Below are 7,162 nucleotides of genomic sequence, written 5' to 3'. Positions count from 1 at the left end.
GGATGGGTGTGTCAGAGGCGGTGCAGTTGGAGCAGGATAGAGCAGGGTTTAGGGCTGTTGTGCATAGGGTCGCTATGAGTCGCAAATGACTCGATGGCACATAACAACAACAACAACATACCAGCATACAGATGTAGAAGATGAGATTGAGAGAGGCAATACTGTTATCAAAATGACCCAATTAACAGTTGTTAAGATAGGAACCGACCCCCATAGCTGATCTTCCAGTGTGTTTTCAGAGGCAGTTAATCTCAGGAGGAGTTTGCCTGTCCTTTGGTGGAGCAGCTGGTGGCCTCGAACCATGTGCCTTTGGGATTGCAGAACAGGTTCTTGCCACTAAGCCACCAAAGCTTCCTCCAATTAACAGTAGTGGGGATTAGATTTGAACTCAGGTCCAACTAATTCCAGAGTCCAGAAGTGCAGTTTATTGGTAAGAGAGTGGATGCTGGTGCGACCAGCCTAAACCTGTGACTGGGTTCAAGTCCATGTTTCAGTTAATTCCCATGGTGAGGCTTTGAGGGGAAGGCCATTCTAACCCCCATTTTACCCGTGAGGAAACTCACACAGGCTTTATGCAGCAGTGAGTGACTGAGCTGGGATTGGCAACCAGGATGCTTGGCTTCAAAGATGGTGCTATCAGACTCTGTGCTTTGTTGCCTCTCAACAATCCTCATTATTAACGTTATTATTCAGCTCAGCACCCTCGCTCTTTGTGTCTTTGAGATTTTGTCCTGACTTTTGCTGGGTGTTTTCATCTCTGGCCATGGCAGTGACCTCTTGCCAGTTTTTGGGAGATGCCCTTACCCTTGACAAGAATCCTAATCTAGCAGGTGAGGTCTGAGAGGTTAGACCACTTGCAGACCCATGCCTAAGGGATCTCTCTCAGATACTTTTCCATAGTTGACGTGGTGTAACCGGAAGACACATTAAGGCCTTGAGGTCATCTCAATACAGCATGAGTTTAACCAAACAGATCTTGAGCTTTCAGAAGAGAGACTAATCATTGAATCCAACGTTAGTGCTAGTATTGTGCCTGGCAAATACTAAGTTGCTTAACAGCTTTTACTTGAATTGGTTAAGTAAAGACCTAGACTCATTTAACTTAGCACTGTACTATTCAATGTGATAGTGTGTGGCTATTAAATTTAAATAAGTTAAAATGAAATAGAAATAAAAATTTGGTTTCTTATTTAGCTACATGTGCTCGACAACCACGTGTGGCTAATGGTAATCTTACTGGAAAGCTTAGAACATTTCCATCTTCACAGGAAGTTCTGTTAGATAATGCTGAGCTAGATGATGTATGGCGTGAGGGGGAGAAATTCACTGGGACAAGAGTTTATTGTAGGTTGATGACTTTAACTTTAATTTTTATTTATTTCAGTGAAAATTTTACAAGTCATATTGATATTTTATTTTTTACCCATACTGGTTTTTGTATCTTCCTTTTCTCTTTACCAGATTTGTGTGTTAATTTTTTCCCCCTTTTTTCTCCCTTCTCATTCTTCTTAACTCTCCAAGATGAATTCTGTGTATACGAAACCTTTCCTTAGCTTTTTATATCAGTGATCTTCAATAATAGTTGTTCTTTTGTGACTGACTTATGTCACCCAGCATGATTTGTTCTCATTTCATCCATGTTGTACAGTGTTTCACAAGTTCTTGATCATTTTGTGTTCCTGCGTAATAGTCCATTGAATGAATGTACCACAATTTCTTTAGTTGTTTGTTGATGAACACCTGGATTGTTTCCAACTCTTTGCTATTGTAAATAATGCAATAAACATGAGCATGAATATGTCAGTTGCCGTACTTATTTCTTTGTGATATATACCAAGTAGTAGGATTGCTGGATCAAATGGTATTTCTATTCCCAACTTTCCAAGGAAGCACCAAACTGCTTTCCATAATGATTGCACCATTTTACAATCCCACCAGCAGTGTGAGTTCCAATATTACCCCATCTTCTCCCATTCAGTTTCTAAAGTGGTCAAGACCAGTCTTCTCTCATTAGATTATAATGCTTATTGTTAATTTTAATCATAGAATAATATGTGATAAATACAGTTGTAAGTTGCTTAAGTGGAATATTTCTTAGAATATCTGATACTAAAAAAATTGTTTTGTAAAATCTTTCTGCATTAAATCATAACATTATTAGTAACAAAGCCAAAACTTTTAAAATATTTTTTCTTTTCTTTTTATTACCATTTCATTCTTTAAAAAAGTGTTAATGACATTCACAAATATACCACTTGCCACAATATTGTGGTTAAAATACCAGAAAAATTGGCAAAAATCAGTAATTATAAAAACACTATAGCAATAAAAACCAGAGGGTCTGCTTGTGTGGGAGATTATACCATGTGATTCGAATGATGGTGTCATTAATAAGAGCAGCTCTGTGCAAGCAAAGGAGAGGAAGACCCTCATTCAGGTGGATCAATACAGTGTCTGCTGCAATGGGCTCCTGTGTGTCAGGAAGAGTGAGGATGGCACAGGATAGGATGGGCTTCAGATCCACTGTTCATAGCGTCACTATGAGTTGTACTTAACGGTACCTAACAACAACAACTGTGCAATATAAGGTTCAAAAAAAGTAAATTACCATAATATTTTAGTGATTGATACTTGCAATCCGGGTTTACAAAAGATGTTTTAGTTTTAGCTACAGAGATATTTTTTTAGCCCCCATTCCAGAGATAGTTTTTTTGAAAAATTTCTGCACAATAATTTTATAGACATCATTTTAGTGTCATACCCTCTAACAGTGTCACCTGGTGTGGTCCACCCACCCTCCATCCCTTTAGTGATACCACTGATACTGCCTTATTTATTTATTTGCTTTCAGCCATTTATTTTTATTTAGCTCGTGTTCAATGCAAATCAATTCCGTAACATGAGGTTACTATGAATCAAAGCATAAATACACAAATACAATATGCAATCCAAACAGATGTACAGCATTCAGATATGAAGCAAAAGGGAATGTTCATTCACACACATAGTAGCTTGAGATTTGTTGGACCTGGTTGTTTCCATAAGGTGGTTTCTAACCATGAAGGGGAAATGACTTTGGTTATCAAAACTACTGTGTTCATATTAGATAACTGGAACATCTAAGCATTGGTGTGTGACCACGTGAGCAAAAGACTTCATGAAGTGTCTATTTCAGAAAAATTTCACACTGCAATCCCAGAGGTATGCAGTTTGAATCCACCAGATGCTATGTTGGAGAAGGAGGGGCAATCTCCTGTACCAGTCAGATCTGATTTGACATTACCCACAAAAATAATGAAATTTAAAAAAACTTTTTTCTATGCATCAAGGCCAAGTGTTGAGGAGTTTTGTTCATAGGTTTGCTATGAGTTGCCTATGACTCAACAGCACATAACAACAACATCAACATAGAGAGAGATCAATAGGCCTAGTGGGCAGAAAGTGATGCTATCAAGCCAAAGGTGGGTGGGTGACTTTAGTCCATGGCCCTCAGGCCTGTTTTTAATTATTTTTGGTCAAACATTCTTCTAGGTCATATAGTGGTGCGTCCACTTGTCTACAGAGGTAATTTGTGGTTTCTGTGAAGCTGAACACTGTGACACTGATCTATCAAATGCGATAATGGTTACCCATAGTGGACAGTGTTTGGTGGAGCTCCCCGATTAAAACAAGCTCTGAAGCAGGAATGGCATCCACTTCTGTAAATAGCTTGCCTCCGGAAACCCTATGAACCTGGAGAAAGGATGAAAATCACACAAGTGTTGAGGATTTTGTTCATAGGGTCACTATGAGTCGCTTACAACTCAAGGCACTTATCAACAACAAAAGCACCACCATAAAATGCATCAAGGCAGTTGTAAATGATTTACTTCCCATAATCAAGCACACTTTAGACCAGGTTCTAACAATCTAAAAATATTGACTAGTACAGAAAGTGTTTCAAGTGTGACTATTCTGATTCATAAAGTTTTTTTAAAAAGTATATGTGTATAAAAGTTTGTGAATTAAAAAAAAGTTGTGAATTTAATGAAGATTAACTTCCACTCATCACTTCCCAAATTCTTGATTTACCATTATGTTTGGCTCCTTCACATGTTTGCCTTCTTTCTTTGTAAATTTTTGTTTATTTGACCTTCACCCAGATGAATTTTTAAATTATAAATAGTATCTAACATATGCAGAAATGAAAAGCAGCATTTTAAAATTCCTTTAGGTCAATGCACTTCTTCCTCTTTGGAATCAGTTTAGCTCACTGAATCCGGTGCTTTAGTTGACTGGGACTTGTGAGTGAGGTAAAATGCCTGCCATGACTTAATAAATTTATAAGCAAAATTTCATCATTATGTTTCGATTTAAGATACATTGCAATCCATCATTCCCTGACACAGGTCAGCTACATAACTACATAAAAAGTCAAATGCAATGTCAAACCCAAAGCCTCAAAGAAGAGTTCAGTTCCCAAGAAAACAGTGATAGCATAGCAATGGAAAACTTTGTCTAGAGCTTAACAGCATTAAATTAGTAATGCTAAAACAAAGCATGGAGGATTTACAGAAACATCTGGAGGTTCCTTCTAAGGTACATATAAATAGAATCATGGGAGCTTTTTATATTACCTAATCATTTTATGGCCTTACAGACTTAATGAACAAAATTAAATGTAAATCACCATTCCACATCCCACCCTTTATTTCTAGATAAAACTATTTATTTATTTATTTTTTTTTATGTAGGACGCGCAGCTGCTCTGCCTATTTATTTTTTTTTAAAGTAGTTGTAAGTGTCCAGATTTCCTAGGGTTTATTTAAGGAAATCATCTCTAGACTTGTGCACGTTGCTGCTCTTCATCTGGTACAGGAAACTCCACCACATGTTCTTTAAATCAAAGAAATCAGAGATTCTTAACATTTTCCGGGTCAATAAAAAAAAAGGTGTGGTATCAGTAGATTCAATGGAGATCTGGTTTTTCTCGTCACACTGGATTTCTAGGCGCCATTTGGATTGACTTGATAAGATGGGGAAGTAGAGGCGTTTCTTGGCATGGGTCTCTTAACAGTAGAGATGTGGAAAGGAGAGGGAGCCCTCAAGGACACTGGCTGTGCACTGCAGGGAACCCCCACTTCCCCTTGGTGTGGTGTTGGGTGACTGTGTGGCAACAGAGGTACACTGGGAGGAATTACTTGATTGTGGCATGGCAGTTGCATTATTTGAATAAATCTGCGTGGTGAGGTGCAGCAGCCCCAGGCCAAGCCTGGCCGTTCTTCTGCCCATGTCCGCTCCGACCGTGCAGCGCTTCTGTGTGCTGGGAGCTCGGTGAATCGCAGCGAGGGGCGGGCACAGCAAGGGGGCGGGGGGCGGGGGACGACGTTACTCCCTTCTTTGAGGCCCAGAAACCACTTCTTCAGAATGCTTTTACTAATAAAAGAAAAATAACGGATTCTATCCATGACCCAAACTTCTGCAAAAAAAAAAAAACCTTGAAAAGGGAACGAATGCCGCTGAATTTCTTCTGTCATGGGCTTTATTATCTCAACCAGTCCTCCCAGCAGCCCTTGTGGGATACACAAGGGCAGAGAATATAAATTGCTAAAGACCGTGGTCTTGGTTAATGGTGGAGGCTGGTCTCAAACTCAGTACGTCAGAAAATTGCCTGCCAAATGTGCTCCAAGTAAGAGCAGTGGAAGGCAGAGAGATGGGTAAGATATTGGTTCCTAGCTTTGGAAACACAACCCTGTGTTAGGTCTTCGCACTGGACGTAAGGCCAAGGACTCAAGGAAGAGACCAGAAAAAGAAAGGAAGCTAAAGAAGCTTTATTAAGGGGTCTTCCAGGTGGGATTCCTTGGTCTGCAGAGAGAGAAACAGGCAGAGGGACAGACCAGGGAAATATTGCACCCTAAAGTGGATTAGGACAGATTTTATAGTGAGGGTCTTTAGGGAGGGAGGGGAAGGTCTTTTCCATTGTAGTTTAGCCAGGTGGGTGAACTTCTAGGGAAGCAAAGTAGGAGCACTCCATGGTAGTTGAGGCTATTCACTCCCTTTGTTGACATGTTGATGTTCCTTGAATCCTTTGTTCTCCCTTTGACCTTGGTCTGGGCCTGACACCCTGATGTTAGGAATAGCTGCACTTTCAACTGCTAATGGAAAGGTTGGTGGTTTGAACCCATCCAATGATTCTGTAGGAGAAAGATCTGGTGACTTGCTCCCTTGAAAGACTGGTCAAGAAAACTCTAATGGACAGCTTTACTCTGCCACACAGGATTACTGTGAGTCGAAATCAACCCAATAGGCCCGAATGACAAGTCTCAAGAAGTTTACAAACTTGTTAAGAAAGAGAAGAGGCACATAATACACGAGGGAATCTTTATTTGGTACATTAGAGCCAAGTCACTCATTTTCTCATATGAAGACAGGGCACATCCCCGAGATGGAATGTCAAATGAACAGAATGTTGATGCAGATTGCTAGCATTCTAGGAATCCAGAGCCTGATGAGCTCACCCTGCCTTGGGTGAATGAGAAAGTTTTGGTTGAGGTACAGACCCAGTAGGAATCCAGGCAATCCCAGGAACCCGCAAACAACTCCTGCCGGTCCAACTAGGAACTGCCAGACTCTTCTTGGTCTTTTCAGTTTGCAATGAGATCATTGTAAATCAATTTCCCTTTCTGGATGTTCCATTGCTAAGTACTCAGACTGCTCTTTTAGGGAGCTCTAATGGCTTAGTGGTAAGGAGTTGCACTGCCAATCCAAAGGCAGTTGCTCTGAAGTCACCAGCTGCTCCATGGAAGAAAGATGGGTGATCTCCCATGTGATTTACTGTCTCTGAAAACCTGCTGGAGAGTCAGTTATGAGTCTGTTCTGACTTGACAGCACATAACAACAAAGTACTTGGAAATCTGTTTTCTCTCTGCCTGTCCACATAAAGAATTTACATATCTGAAAAACAGAAAAGAAAAACGACTGTTTTATGATTATTTTAGAAATATAGTTTGACTACTCTAAAATGTAACATGAAGCTGAGCGAGTCCGGCCCTTTTGATTTTCTGACTCTAGCTCCTCGCAAATTTCATTGTAGTATTTTGCTTTGTCATTCCGAGCAGCCTTTTGGAATTTTCTGTTCAGCTCTTTAGTATCTTGAATTCTTCCTTGTGCTTTGGCTTCTCTA

Source organism: Elephantulus edwardii, unplaced genomic scaffold (assembly GCF_000299155.1).
Source record: "Elephantulus edwardii isolate Elephantulus edwardi_28Jun2011 unplaced genomic scaffold, EleEdw1.0 scaffold00184, whole genome shotgun sequence".
NCBI lineage: Eukaryota > Metazoa > Chordata > Mammalia > Macroscelidea > Macroscelididae > Elephantulus > Elephantulus edwardii.
This window is presented reverse-complemented; position numbering follows the sequence as displayed.